Genomic DNA, 16,732 nt, shown 5'->3' on the forward strand with positions numbered 1-16,732 from the left:
AAAAAATATACTAGAAAAGATTAATTTGTAATTAGTAAAGAGTTCTAAATATTATTGTTGATGTAAGGAAAATTCACAGTAAAGTAATAATTCAACTGTTTTCTTATATTTAGAGGCAGGACAATCAAGTTGGGAAAGTATGTGTAGGGCTTGTGCCCGGGGTGAGTGTGTGTGTACCTGTGTGTAGGGAGGAGTGATTTTGAATTTACTACAGTTCTACTAGGTGTATTAGTGTACCTTAATGAAGGGAAAGACTGAGGGAATATGCAGAAACAGATTATGTCATTAAAACCCATGCCCATGTCATCTCGGTCTGAATTACACCCTCGCTAAAAGGCCGTGTGACCTTGCTTACATTCAGTAACTTCCCTATGCCTCAGTTTCCCTATCTGCAGAATGGGGACATGGTACTATTACTCTTAAAGAGATGTGAGATCTTCAGGGACCACTGCACCCTCGGTGCTGAATTTCATCTTTTGTGAATTGAGGTTATTGGTGTGCCCACTTAAAAGCTGGGAGTTAGCAAATGAAACCATGTGTGTCAGTGCTTAGGGCCATGCTCCTATCGTTAGTCTTCTCATCAGGAGGTAAATAGGTGACACTGGAAGAAAAAGTAAACATTTGAAGGTGGCTTTCTTTTAATATGTTTAGAGCTCTCCCTTGATCTCATTCTACTGAGAAGAAAGGTATATGATACCAGTAATTCCTAGGAGAGGGTAAAGTGATTCTGTATCAGATTTTTTTATAAGAATATCACATTAATAATGTCAGATAGCATCTTCACTGTCTTTGTGCCAGACTCTGAGCCACTTTACTATTGCTAAATTAATCATCACAGTTAGGTACTAATATCAAGCCCATTTTACAGATAAGGAGACCAAGACTCCACGAGATTAAGTACAAGAGCAAGTAAAATAGGATTCTAACCCAGGCAAACTGCAAACCTTAAGCTCTACGGCATGTTTAGATCCCTTTCAAAATCAGATCCATCGGGGCACCTGAGTGGCTCAGTTGTTAAGTGTCTGCCTTCGGCTCAGGTCACGATCCCAGAGTTCTGGGATCGAGCCCCACATCGGGCTCCCTGCTCAGCCAGAAGCCTGCTTCTCCCCCCTGCTTGTGTTCCCTCTCTCGCTACGTCTCTCTCTGTCAAATAAATGAATAAAATCTTTTTTTAAAAAAAAAAGATCAAAATCAGATCCATCAGATTTAGAGATTTTGAGTAAGAATTTGTAGTACCAACTTGCAGTGTAATTTGTTCTGCCTCTATTATTGATCATAATTCAAACTGGGGAATGGAAAAGGTGGGAAGCTTTCCTTTGGCAATTGTAAATTTTGATATTCTCTAATTCTTACATGGAAGGCTTTCTAAGATAAGACTGTCCCAGCTTCAGAATTCTTTAAGTAAAAATTATAAAAATATTTGCCTATTTGAAAAATATTTTCTAGGATTTATGTTTAATTTTCACCATACATTTTAATTTCTTTAAAGGTGGTTTGGGTTGATTTTCAATAATTTTACCATTTTCAATGAAAATGTAACAGTATGATTCAATAAAATAAAGAAATGATTAGGATGTTACTAGTTCTTTTTTTTCCGATTAAAATCCCCGCTGCCATTTCATATTCATATAATGCCATCTTTTTTTGAATTGAAATTAATCTTAATTGGGTTTATTGTTTTCTGAAGCATTGTACCCTTTTTAAAAGGGAAAAATGTACTGATACTCATTATAGTTGGATACACTTCAGTAAATATTGGAGGTAAAATCAACCCACAGTAGCAATTACAAAATTAGCAATTAGTAAATTGTACCATTCTTTTGAAAGGAATGATATAAACAGATTGGAATATGACTTATTTAAATCGTTAGGTTTTTCTGCTTTTGTTTTTATTTGAATGCTGTGCCCTAATTTAGCATGTCTTGCTTTATGTATAGGTGATAATTACCTCTTGAACTTGCACACGGAATAAATGCACTGATACAGAATTAAATATGTAGGAAAGGGTGCTTCTATTATTTGCTGGTCATTATTCCTATTCTTTACTCTTCTTTCGCCCATTGAAATTAGCTTGGAGCTTGATGAGTCTACCTTGATCATTAGTACTGTGTGGAAGAGAAAGAATTAGAAATTGTATAATTGGATGTTTCCTGGGAAAATTCGGTGGGTGGGGGGACAAAGATAAGAATGGCAAATTAGATTTATTTTGGCATCAGACAGTAGAATGCAACAAACACAAAACCCAAAGCTCATCTGAAATGTATAGCTAGACTGGCTAATGAGGAAGCAAAATGTCCACTCAATGTGATTGTTGTAGTGGTTTTTCCAAAACGTCCAGATGAGAATGGCTGCCCTTCCAATGCTAAATGTCAAGATCACACATCAGAATGCCCATTGGGATCATAAACTCTGGCAGAGTGAGTGCTCTCATTGGATATGGCTCATCTTTATCTGTTCTGTACATATTTGTTGAATTAAGTCAGTGAATTTCTCACCATCTCCTCTGACCCTCTCCTGTTTTGTTAGCTTGATTTTTCTTCCTGTGCTGCCTCTGGAGATAATAGATACAATAATTAGGGGAAGAAGAGGTATTACAAAATCTTATTTGAAGTAATTATAAGCAGTAGATCATCTGTATTGGGCAAGTTGACCAAACTGGAAAGAAAGCAGTATAACCTCATCATTAAGAGCATTTGTTCTCAGATCTGAGTTGGAATCCTAGCCATGTTTTAAATAACTGTGTGACCTTGGAGAAGAAATTAATCCCTTCTAAGACAGTGTTTCTCTAAAATAGCACCAATGGAAGGACCTGCCTTGGAGGAGTGTCCTGGCATGATGTAATCACAGAATGCCTTTATCACAGTTTGGTTCATGGGTCCTCACTAACAGACTCTAATAGGTTAATCATATTATGGTTATTACTGGGTTTTAAATGCTGAATCCTTCAATGATTACTTGTCAAATGCACATAATAATACAATCTTCTTCAAAGGTTGGTTCATGAATTCATCCATAGTTTCAGAGACTGGTCTTGAGATAAGAGATCTAAGATTCCTCTTCTCAGGGAGCTTATATGTAAGTAATAAAGCAAGGAGGTGATAGAGAGTAATTTGAGGATGAGAAAGATATTTTTGAATATATGCTCAAGTAATTGCGAGAACTAAGATAATGTTTATAGAGTTTGTAGCACAATGCTGGGCACATGTAAGGAGCCTAGTCTCTGCTGTCTACAACCCGTATTCTCTCAAAGCAGACCCAAATGGCAAATAGCTCAGAATGTTGCCACAAGTCAACACCAGTGATAATATACAGAGGATGTTATTCAGAAAGATGGTTATATCTCAGACTAAAAGCTTTATTGTTATTGCCTTTAAGAGGCCTATTTGTGACTTCATATATGTTCCTCATGTATCATAGTAATTAAGTTTAAACCAGAGTCACTTGATCTGGTAGGGCTGGTCTAGCATGCAGAGAAGGTTCTGGAAGTTAGTCTGGAATGGCTGAGGAGTTTTTAGAGAGCCTTGGCAGAAAGGAATATATTAGATAAAAGGAAATCATGTGAAGAGTATCCACCGAAAGCCCATTTTGAGAACATTACTGTTTTTGTGTTCTTACCTAGATCAGTTACCTCCAACTCCCAGGACCACTCACTACACATGGGTGAGAGACTGTCCCGTTGGGTTTGAAAGCACCAAAAGAGATGTCTTTGGCTACTGCTACTACATAAAGTAAAGCTTTCCTCTCCCTTCAGGAGTTAAGCATGTTTGCCTCTATGCAAGGCCCTTCCTGACTAGGCCCTTTCTGTAGGTAAAAAAGCCATTCTCTACTTCTGTTTCCCCACTTCTATATGAGAAATACAGAATTATTTTTTTTAGTCTAGTTGCCTCATGCCATAGCTCGAGAGATTCATTTCAAAGTAATGAAATAATCTTGAAGACAGAGAGAACAGGAGATGTAGGTCAAGATTTGAATCTAAAGAAATGAGAAAAGGGAGAAGAAGTGCTGGTTATATTTTCCAAGGTAGTAACAATCGAAAACATTTCACTTATTTTCACGGACATTCACCTTTCAATGAAAAGTCATTCCGTATCTTCAAAGAGATTTTCTTGAAAATAACACCTACCCATACTTTTGCTCACAGACTTGTTAAGTCCTGTGGAAAACATTGTGTTTATAGCCATCACACTGGTGAAAAGGCAGCTAGTGGGCTACAGGTGGTTGAGACAGTAGACGAGCCCCAGCTGCTCAGGTGAGATGGCAGAACTGGGAGAGCCCCTCCGCACCTGGGAGTAACCTATTGCAGATGGTAACTTGCCTAGGGGAAGTTTCCAGATCTGAGCAACACACCGGTGGGAAGGAAATGATGCAGAGCTCTGAGCTGAGTCGTGGTCAAGTCTTGGCAAGTACATCTAACTTGTATTTTAGAAAAGATGATAGCAGATTTGGGAAATGGTTAAGATTATGGGCTTGGAATCGGCCCACAAGTCCTGAGTCTGCCACTCCCTTGGTTAGTGCTTTCGAGCGCATTACTCGATCACTCTAAATTCCTTTGAAATTCCTGTCAAATGGAGGTTACAAGTGCCTGCTTCTGTTGTGTGGTAAATTAGATGAAATAACGCCTAGAGCAGGGTTCTCGCTCTACCTGAGGAAGTCGGACCTCAGTACTGCATGCCCAGAACCGATTCTACTTCTCTCCCATCCAGAATACTGAAAGAATGAGAAGGTTAGTGCTAACTTCTTAATCCTTGAAATGCTTTGTGCCTTTTATTCCATAGTTTGTATCACTTTCATTGATCCTATTTGTATACTTGCTCGCTACTCAAGGTGAAAACTGACCCAGCAAATGCCATGTTGAAAGGAGATGCCTACGGTTTATTTGTTTGTTTGTTCTGGTTCAGAAGAGAGATCAAAAAGAAAAGCGACCTCTTTTCTTTACTGGTCCAGAACATTTTCCCCAAATGGTCATAAGTAAATAATTTTAAGGCCCTGAGTCTATAAGCACTTGATTTCAATTATTCTTCCTTGAGAATAAGTGGTATTTTTTTAAAGAAAAAAAAAAAACAACATTGCATCAAAAAACAAGAGTTTATCCCTCTTCTCTAACATACTCAGATCTCAATGTTTTAGTTGTTTTAAAGCCTTTCTGTACAGGTTAAGGATAAACTTGACTCTTAGATACCCTCACATTTTTATGAGTCAAATGTGCATGATATCTTGGCGTATCTTCAGGCTCATTCATATTTGCGGGAGGCCTTTGTGAATCCAAGTTAGACTCTATAAAGTTTTTTGGTTTTGTTTTTTTAGAGAGAAAGAGTGCTAGCTGGGGTGGGGAGGGGCAGGAGAGGGAAACATAGAATCCTAAACGGGCTCTATGCCCACTGCAGAGCCCAGTGGGGGCCGGGGCTCAATCTCATGACCTTGAGATCAGGACCTGAGCTGAAATCAGGAGTCAGATGCTTACCCAACTGAGCCACCCAGGTCCCTGTTATTTTTCATTTTTCGAGAACCCTCCACACTGTTTTCCATACTGGCTGCACCAGTTTACAATCCCACCAACAGCGTAGGAGGGTTTCCTTTTTTCCACATTCTCACCAACACATTCCCATCTCTTATCTTTCTAATGTAGCCATTCTAACAGGGCTCATCACCCTTTTAAATGTCTTACGATGTTAATTCTTTCTCTACTCCTGAATATAAGTTAAGGCAAGTCCAGTGACATGTCTGCACTTGTTTTAAGTGTTCTAGTTGATAACTGAACTTTCCTGTCTAAATCCAAATAAAATAATACAAAATTGTCCCCTTGCTCATCTCAGTTCTGCTGCACCCTACCGGTCTCAATGGGAGAAGTAGGCATAGCTTTTCTCTTTATCCGGAACTTCTGTTTTTCTACTTTCTCACTAACCATGGCTTCTGAACAGAGAACAAAGTAAGGAGGCAGGAAAGAACTTAGTAAATCAGCGCCTACTTGACATTAGTTTCCTCAGTTGTGACCATGGACAGATCAAAGTGGCTGCACATTTTTAACAAACCCCCATCAAGAGATGGAGACTCTTTCCCTTCCTCTCTTACCTGAATTGGCCAGGAGCTGCCTTAACCAATAGAATATGCCAAGAATGAGGCTCGGCCAGTTCTGGGCCTGTGCTTTAAGAGGACTGGCAGCTTCTGCTTGGATTTCTTGGATCTTTGAACGGCCATGTAAGAAATTACTGTCTTGAGAGTCACCATGCTGTGTGGATCACAAGGTCCAAGGAGACTCCATTGAGGTCCCTCTCATGGCTTCTCTGGAGACATTCTTCCCACCCACTGCCCCATCCTAGGGAATCCTTACTAAGTACCTTGACTAAGGAGCTCTGTGTTCCCATACTTCTCACACTAGACATTTGGGCTCTGTGGCAGCTGGCCAAGCTTATTTTTGCTGAGCTTTTCTGGCCCCTCGTGTGGTGTGTGGGGAGGGGTGAAAGGCACCAGGGACTCTCTCATGTGGTTGACATCTTATCTGAGGAAATTTGAAAACGTAGGCATTCATTGCCCCGACAAACTCTGGATTTATAACCAAGACCAATGCAGCAGCAATTCCAATTTAATTCCAATTCAGAAAGGCTGGCAGGCTGGCTTATGCTTCAGATAGTTTTATGTAGGACACGCATCCCAATCTACTGTGTACTAAAAATGCAGGTGACATATAAAGTGGTCTCCTTGAAGCCTTTCTCTTAAATTGAGGTACAGAGGAAGAAACCATTTTCTTCCCATGTCAAGGGAACAAGTAGTTGTGATGGTAACACCCCAAACCCTCCCCCCAAAAAACTTTATTTTCTCACCCTTAAACTTCTTATATTTATTTAGCATGAATCAGGGGCTTGAGTCACAAAACTTGTTTTGCCCCATTTTATTTGGCAAGTCTCACATGGTGGTTGATTGAGCTCCACGTGCTAAAATATGGAATCTATTTCAGATTCAGGTTTCAGATTCTGTTACAACTGCATTGTCTTTTCAGGGGTGGCGTGAGCCTCTTTTCTGTGAGGGCAGCAGGTAAAATAATGCTAATCCAGACAAGAGCCTGAAGGGAGAAAAGACTTTGTCTTCCCCAGTCCTTAGAGCCCACAGTGTGGGCCAAGCTAAGATTTAAAATGCAGGTTTTCCTCATTGATTCACACAGACAAGTGCTTGATGATGTAAGCAGAAAGTTTTCCTTTTCTAATCTTAAATCATTCTTGGATCCAAATAAAACTGGACAATAATGGGCTCAGAATCTGAATAATGCAATAAAGCACAAGCCAAATTTGCATCTTTAGGCAAAGAGGGTGAATGGAGGGGTTCCGTATGGAAGGCTTTAGTGATTAATCAGAAGTGGTCAGAGAAGTTTCTAAAATGCTTGCTTGGGAGGAGGCCCTAAAATCAAATTAAGGTTACTAGGTAGAACCTGAGGGAAAGCTGTATGATGCAAAACCTGAGTATCTATCTTTCTGTTTTATTTACATTTTCTCTAAAGTGTGTGTGTGTATGTGCATACAGTCTGTGGGGCAGATTAAAGACCTATAAATAGATACATATATATATGAAGGTGTAAGTGTGTATATACATATTCATTTAACTTTTTTAAACTTTAATCTCTGAAAATCGGGAATAACATAAAACAAACACACCTGAAAAAGGAGATATTAAAAATCAAACAGAGATTATACTAAAATTTAAATAAATTTTGTTAAGTATAGAACTCTATAATAATCGGTGTTACACAAATGTCAAGGAAGAGAAACATATTTGAATGAAGAGTAATTAAGGAAATAACCTGTAATTGAGTAAAAAGAAAAATTTATTTCAGGAATGGAAATGCTTTTGTAAGCATTTGTGTTTACAATTACGTGTTCGTGCTTGCAGCAATGTTAGGTTGAAAAGATGCCTTAAATTTGACTTGTCAGTATCAAAATGTCACTTGGTTTGTAAGACAATTGACTGTCAAATATATTGCATGGATATGCTGGCTGTTTTATAACTACCAAATCTAGATGCTAATTTTATCCTTAACAGGTATTGGAAATCAAATTTAGATAGTTTCCAGAAAAGGGTAAACTTGTCTCTTTATTATGAGAACGTAAAAGTTGAAACTATCTGTCAGGCAGTGGCTCGTAGGAATTAACTTCAGACAATCAAGGATGAAGTTGTGCATGAGAACAGGCATTAGTCGGACAGCTTTATGTCTAAAATAAATAACAATATGATGTGATTTGGGAGAGCAGGGTAAGTTTGTAAACAGCCAAACTTTAAGAAAATATATTTTCTTGTTTCGGAGAGAAAAATATGGACTTTCAACATTTTTCAATATTTTCAACATTGAATACTTGAATACAATATAGAATACTTCGATATTTTTCAAAGAGAAAAATAGGGATTTTTCTCTTTTCTTCTAAATTTTTTTTCTGTTCTGTATCTATCTACTAAGTTGTGTAGTCTTTATTTACTTAATGAATTGTGCTTTTGACATTTCCCTCCAATCTCATAAAAGCATCTAATGCTGGTTTGTTTCACACTGTTTAATTTACTCAGAAGTTAGGTATGTACTTAACTCTTGAAAAGTGTTCCATACATACCATCCATTATAGAAGGGATCAGCATATTTTTATTATTGGTTTACTTGTCTCTCTATTCAAATGACAGTAACTGTGTCTTAGGCAGGGAATGCTTTTTATTTATCTTCTTATCTCCACATATAGCACTCTGGTAATTGAGAGGAAATCAGTAAAAGAATTAATAAAGTGAATTAACGAATGAGAGTTCTGGATCATTGTCTCTCAACTTTCAGTCTGATATAATCTTCTCATTCCTTTTGCTTTCTATACCAATCTCCATTCACTGACATTTCTGCATAAATCATGGGGAAAGACAGGGAATGTCTTTTTTCTTAATTGAGCACTCCACAGTCTCTCCATTTCCCAGAGACAGAAGTTAAACTAAGATTCATAAATGATTAAGCACAGCAGTAAGATCTGCAGAGCCTAGCAGATGATTTGCTGATTTTTTTGTATTTCTATGGCCTGTTGAGATAAAAGATTCTATATTTCCTAATCTGCAAAATGAGAATAGTCATAGCAACTCAATAAAGGTTGTTGTGAGGATTAACAGAGAGTCCATGGAAAGCACAAAGCATAGTCTGATCTAGATAAGAGCTCAATAAATGGTTGTCATTAACTGAGACTTGACATTTTGATTCAGCAATGCTTCATATCAGGCTCTGGAGTTTGGGGACAGGAAATCAGTTACATAAACAAAGTCACTCTGTTCTTAAAATTTTGTGATTTTTCTGCATAAACAAAAGAGTTTTTAATTTTTTCATGACCATAGTATTTTCTCTACCTTGTCTATTTATATTTCATCTCTTAGTGCAATTACAATATTTCCAAAAAACACCTAATAAGGACATTAAACTTTAATTATAAAACATCTAGTTGTGTGTGGGGGAGGGTATAACTTATATTGTCATTTTATTATTAGATCTGCAGAATTTTCATCCTTTGTGTATGTCTCATTTCTTAATTAATATCTGATTATCTGTTGTGGGTGGGTCTTCATGCTAGGCAGTGGGATATAGCAGTTAACAAAGAAAATAATACCTCTGTTCTCATGGAGCTTTCATTCAATAAGAAATAATAGGCATAAGGCAAGTAATCAGAAAATGAGCTGAATAATTATAGACTGTAAAGGAAATACGGTGAGTGGGTTAATAATGGCAATGGAAGAAAGGAGGACTCAAAAGAGTAAGAAGTGAGGGGTGGTGGATGATTTCAGCAAAGAACTAAAGGAGGAGAATTTTCTAATCATAAAAGGAGTTAAGACTACAGCTTTCTAAACAGAGAAATCACTAAGTCAAAGACATTGAGGCAAGAAGAGGGTCTGGACAAGAAAAAATGGAATTAGATAAAGTAGACATATTGTTGACTTGTAGGTCATGATAAGGCAGCTGGATTTTAGATGCAGTAAATGGGAAGCAATTTACTGCTTAAGCAGAAGATTGGTATGATTTAAATCATTTTTTTGTTTTTTGTGGGGTGTTTGGGGGGTTTGTGTTCTTTTATTTGTTTTAAAGATTTATTTATTTTAGAGAGCAAGCATGAGCAGGAGGGGCAGAGGGAGAGGGAGAGAGAATCTGAAGTGGGCGGAGCCTGATGTGGGGTTCAATCTCATGACCCTGATATCAGGACCTGAGCCAAAACTAAGAGTCACACCCTTAACCAACTGTGCCACTCAGGTGCCCCTGTTTTGTTTTGTTTTTTAAATTATACTGGCCACTGTGTGTCAAATAGGTTGAGGTGGGGAGGTCAGTTGGGAAGTTAGTGTGAAAGTTGCATGAGAACCTCTGGTGGGTGGGCTGGAGTGGAGGACGAGTGTGGGGAGAAATGGGAACCCTGGCGTGATTTTGGAGGTAGGATCAATATTAGTGTTTGATGAATTCAATGTGGGGGGAGATGGGAAACTAGAAATAAAGTATGACTTCCTTGTTTTTATTTTGTTTTTGCTTGGTCATTTAAAGTAAACTCACTGACCAACTCATCTTAGATCATTCAAACATTACCTACAGGATAATCCATGAAGATTTCTTCTTTAATGCATACTTGGTGTTTTTTACTTCTGCCACATGTTACAAATATTACCTTCTCTTCCGGTAGATTGTAAATTATTGTCAACCAAAATCAAGAAATCTATCCTACCCTTAGAACAAGTTAATGTTTTTGGTCTAAAGTTCATTTTTATCTTCATCAAATTAATACACCTGCAAAGCTTAATTTTGCAAATTGAGTTTATTTGGGAAGGTAGTGTTAGATTCTTTTCCAATTAAAGCAGCTTGAGAAACTCAGATGAGGTCCTAAATGTATAATGCTCTAAGTGTGGGAGAATTTTTTTAGCATACTAATGCTTATTTGGTGCTGTGTAAAAGGTACATAATCCCACAAAACTTTCAGATTTTTAAAATCCCTCTCAAGTTTATTTGTGGACCTTTTGTTCTGGAAAAGAAAAAGCTCCAATGAGCTTATCCTAATATTTATACTAGCTAAGATCAGATACCAGTCATGGACATATTTTAGACATTAGCAATCACAGAAGGAGCAAAATGGATGAATGTTTTATATAGCAAAGAAAGTGAGCAGTTTCTCCAATTTTTGACAATTTTTACTGACAAATTGCTGAACCACCACTAATAAAAATATTTTGGTTGATTCTTGACAATTTTAAATGCAAGCTTGGTAAGAAATATGTCCTTGACTTTGATATTTTATCAATCAGTTTTATCTCATGGTATCTAGGAAGGAGAAGGCCAGATTGAAACACATTCAGTTTTAACTTTACTAAATACCACAAAAGTTCCCCAAGCCAGCATTACAAAAAAAGTTAGCTTATTGCCCTTTTACTTCTGTATAACACAACATCAAAAACATTTTATCTGTCAATATGTGATTTCTCCAGTGACCTTTGACATTTTTGAGCGTATATTCTCATGCATCATTAGAGGTTTCATGCCAAACCAAGAACACAATTCTCTGTTGTTTTCAAATGCCTCCTAAAGCAAAAGGTTAATGATCAATAAAATGCACTGAAATGGTTCTTTTTGCTGCCATAGCTCATCTATTTCTCTTTTCACTCAATATCCACATGCCTTTAATATTTCGTGAGTAGCTTTTGTTTTTTCACGTAATGAAGAGTAACTAATGTGCTCTTTTCTCTTTATAAAGTAACACTCTCTGACAGGATTCTGTCCATGAAAGATGCCTTTCATTTGCCCTATGACAGTGGTTAACTCACTATTTGACAATTCTGTGCCTTTAAAAATTAAAGGTTGTGCATGAAATCTCCCATTTGCATGAGTTTGTACAAGGTTATAAAATTCATGTAAATGCTGTCTGGTTTAGGGGTCTACAGCACTAGCATTGAATGCTAAAAAGAGATCTAAAGCAAAGCTCAATGAACACAGCCTTAGGTGAGGTCTTGCTCACAGACTGTTTTTGTAAATAAAGTTTTATTGGGACACATCCATTCCTATTTGTTTATGTATTGTCTTTGGCTGCTTTTATGTTTCTTTTTTTTTAAGATTTTATTTATTTGTCAGAGAGAGAGAGCACAAGCTGGGGCAGTGGCAGGCAGAGGGAGAAGCAGGCTCCCCACCAAGCAAGGAGCCTGATGCCAGACTCGATCCCAGGACCCCAGGATGATGACCTGAGCTGAAGGCAGGCACTTAACCAACTGAGCCACCCAGGCATCCCTGCTTTCATGTTTCAGGGGTAGAGTTGAATAGTTGAAGCAGAGATTAGATGGTCCTCAAAGTAAAAAACATGGCCCTTTATGGAAAAAAAAAAATTGCTGATTCCTGATCTACATAAAATTAAGCCTGTTTAGTTTTGAAGCTAGGTAATCACAAGAATATACACTAGTTGACATTGTGACATTGTATAGCTTGACAGTTCAAACTTTTGTCATATAATTTGAGAGCTATAGAAGGTACAACTTGCAAAGCAAAACATAACCTATTGTTCCTTTTTGAAATATAAAGTTCAAAATTAGTCAGTGTTTGTATATACCTCAAAAAAATAGACCAAACATAATAAATGATTATACCTGGGGAGAGAAGGAATTTTGTCTTTTTACTCACTATGCTATTAAAAACTATAATTTCAGAATCTCTCTCTAGTAGGCACATGATATGTTAGTATATTTTTCTTTTAAATAGATTTATTACTAAAGTTAGCTTCAATAGCTCTGTCACAAATCATTGTAATTATCATATTAGACATATTTCAAGGAAGAATTTTCAGGATTTTTGTTAAAATAGTTATTAAATAATGTTACTTTACAATTACCTGAAACACAAAGCACTATTATAGTCAACAATTCTCTTGACCTCCATTACAGCCCAATAAAATGGAGCCAGTATTTTAAGCACTTCCTAGACAGCAAAAACAATGCTTAGAGTATAATACTCCTGTGTACATAGATGATGATGATGATGATGGCCAATTCACCATGTCTCTGATGTTAGGATAATTGCTTAAAACAATCCAATGAAGTTGGTGATGTTATCCCTGCTTTAAAAAAGGAAACAAAAGAATAGGTTTTGAAGGGTCATGTGTTAGAGCCTAGAAAAGTATCTAGATATTTGACACTATTTGCCAATGCTGGTTCTCAACCATGACGTTGTCAGGGTGCCTCCCAGTAGGTTGAATGAATATATTTAGGGTAGAATGAATTAATCAAGAATATTTATTGAAGTTCTATGTACAAGCGGTTGTGTCAGGTTCTGTGCTTTTGAAGAGTTAAATTTAATTATGCTGCTACTGTATATCAGACCCATCCTAAATGCTGGGACTGAAATTTCCACAGAGACTTTAAAAATAGTCACATCTCTATAATCCTAATGATTGAGTAAAGCTACCTATTTGCCTTTTTTCCTCTTATTACAAGTACCACTTTTATAAGTATCCTGGCTAATTTGTATGCATGTCTGTAAACTTGTGTTCAAGAGATGTGATTGTAAGATCAAAAGATAGACAAATTTAATACTGATAGATATTACTAATGACCCTCCAAAATGGTGTACCTAAATATTCCCATTCCATCTTTACCAAGATAGGCATTTACCCATAGCTTGGCTTTTATTAAGCAAGTTAGAACGACTAGAATACCTGCTGATAAAGATTAACCCATCAGTACACATGACCTACATCTTAGTTCTTAATCACTCTGAGGTTTTTAGCACATTATAACATGTCTTTTTCTTTATGTGGAAAATAAAATGAGCTAGTTAATGAATTCAACTAACACTCATTCAGTAACTATAATGGGGGATGAGTGAGTCCCCATTCTATGAGAAAGTATTCGGAGAAGGCTGTCAGAAAACACAGGTATCTATCCTAACTTCTGACTCCTTGCATTATCTGTTTTAGGTTGCACAAGCCAATTCACCACTTTGGTCTTAGGTTTCCCATCTGTCAAATGAATGTTAGATGAGATCATCCTTAAGCGTTCTTTTTAGGTTTCAGTTTTCATTAACATGTAAATGTGGATATAATTAATAATGTAATACTCACTGTTATTTCTTAATTGTTTTTTGCTTTCTTTCATTTCAATAATTTGTGACAATTCTTTTAGAAAGAACTGTAAATCAAAAGATGGATCTTTCCATTTCCCTGCTTGAGTATAAGCTCTATTGGTATCTGTCTTGTTCACAAACATGTGCTCATACTGCACACTAGGCTTTTGATGAATGAATAAAATAGTGTGACTCTTTCAGCTGAACGTGGAACCGTTCAATAAAGCAAACCTGAAGATGATTCAAGTTTTGACTTTAAACTTGAACAGAGCATCATAGGTATGACTTTTAGGGACTTAGTTGGCTGAAATTCTTTACATATTTCACCATACACTGGAAGATTTTCAAAAACTGTTATAGGTCAGATTTTCAAAAATTATGATAGACCATTTAAAAAATAGCTTTGGGTATTTCTTGAGTTAATTATTACACTGTTTCAAAATCTGAGTACATATATAAGTCACACATAAAATTTAAAATTTATATAACTTGGGATTTGTGAGGATATTGAATTTTGCATCCTTTAAGTTTATTAAGCATTTTTTTTTTAAGATTTTATTTATTTGACAAAGAGAGACACAGTGAGAGCAGGAACACAAGCAAGGGGAGTGGGAGAGGGAGAAGCAGGCTTCCTGCCGAGCAGGGAGCCCAATGTGGGACTCGATCCCAGGACCCTGGGATCATGACCTGAGCTGAAGGCAGACGCTTAACGACTGAGCCACCCAGGCGCCCTATTAAACATGTATAATAGATCACTGAATTGTTGAAATATAGGCAATGAGTTTCTTTTTTTAAAAAAAAAAGCAATGTTCATTTGAATTTTAATTCATTTACTCAACAAAATTTGACCACCTTTATAAGTCAGGTGCCACTCAAAGTGGTGGGAAATATAGCCAGTGAAGAAGGCAAAAGAAATTCCTGCCATTGTGGAGTTTACACACTTGTGAGGTTTTGTTACAATAGGAAGTGGCAATGATTGAGCCTAATAATGCTTTGTTTTTTTGAAATCCCAAGACTTAACTATATCAGGGTATTTTTTTCTTGTTGTTCCAGTAAGAGACCACCATGTTGATGAGAGAAATACCTTGATCCACAAGAATAAATCTGTAATCAAACCAACATGAGTTTGCTCCTTGTTGAGTCAGAAATTGTACCAGGTTGAGTTGTCCCACCAAGAAACTTTTATTTGCAGTAAATAAGGAGATCACAGGGAATGGTTCCCAAAGCTGTGACTCCCCAAAAGAGAGTGAATGTGCTCCTTTTGTTTAGGGTTACAATGAATACTTAGATAAGGATGTCTTGTCATCCTCTGCAGAGGCAGGCATAAGGTAATATATGCATCTTAAGGAAACATACCTATACATACATTGTATGTTATGTAAATAAGGCTGATGCTCCTCCTTGGGTGGAGTTTTAGTATTATAATGAGGTAAAGGTAATTGTAGGTCATTCCAGAGGTCACTCTGTGGTCCATCTGCACAAGCATGAGTCAGGTTTAGCTCCAATGGTGTGGGTGCTCTGGGCCAGTGGGAGATTTTATCTGGGTAATTGCCATCACCTAGGGGTGGTTATGAGTTTCATTTGTCTGAGTTAAGAGGAAAACTGAAAGAAGAGCTTAGGGAAAAGTGTAAGACAAAGGTTAGTGAGTACAAGCAGGTGGGCAGTCAAGGCCAGGTCTTGGGGTGTAGCTGGTGACAAATCCACTTTTACTTAAGATAGTGATATTTAAACTTTATGCATCTCAAACACTGGAAGGATCTTCTAGAAGCAGTGACACTTTCCCCAGGAGGAAAAAAACACATTTAGGCATTTCACTGGCAATTTGGCACATAATTCCAAGGGCCCGAGGATCACCCATACATACACACAGCTAAAAAAGCTCTGATCTAGACTAGCTGTTTGACAAGTTAAGAAAATTAAGGATAATGTGCTATTAGATATTTATTGAGCTTTTTTAAATGTATAAACCCGTTATATAGTTCATTTAGTGATTGATTTACCCACATGTATTTGATTGACTATTAATGTTCTTATGTGACAGATACTGTGCCAGGCAATACTATTATTCTCAAAACAAATTTTGATATTATTACCTAATATGTGAGTTTCATTGTAAAACCAATCAATGGAATATCTTTCCTAAACCAAGTTCAATGTTTATGTAAAATGCACAAGCAATCATTTGTGCATTTGCCAAGCATCGCTCTTTCTAGTTTTATGGAACTTAACTAAACAAGAGGAATTTTTTTCTTGCTTTTATCAGACCTCAAACAAGAGGATTTGACTATGTAATTATGAAAAACCTGTATTTCATACAAAACAAGTATAAGTATTAAAAGCCTGTATTTCATACAAAATAAGTGTAAGTAAAAATAAACTGTATGGGTACTCATGACACATTCCAGTGTATTAACTTTGTGAAGTGCAGGATTATACATAAGACTCAAAGAAGCAGCTCCAATCACCGAATTCCAAAAGACAAGTCACTGAACCCCTTGTATATCTGTCAAGTATCTGTAATAATTTGAAGCACCGTATTAAATACTGCATATTTTAATTAACTAACAGAGTTTAATTTTTCCAAGTGGCATTAGCAAGTTTTAATGTAATAAGCATTACCAACTTTAGATCAGGTCTTTTGAGACCAAATGACACACC

The sequence above is a fragment of the Mirounga leonina genome, unplaced genomic scaffold, assembly GCF_011800145.1.
Source record: "Mirounga leonina isolate KUSES-001 unplaced genomic scaffold, KU_Mleo_1.0 Mir_94, whole genome shotgun sequence".
Taxonomy (NCBI): domain Eukaryota; kingdom Metazoa; phylum Chordata; class Mammalia; order Carnivora; family Phocidae; genus Mirounga; species Mirounga leonina.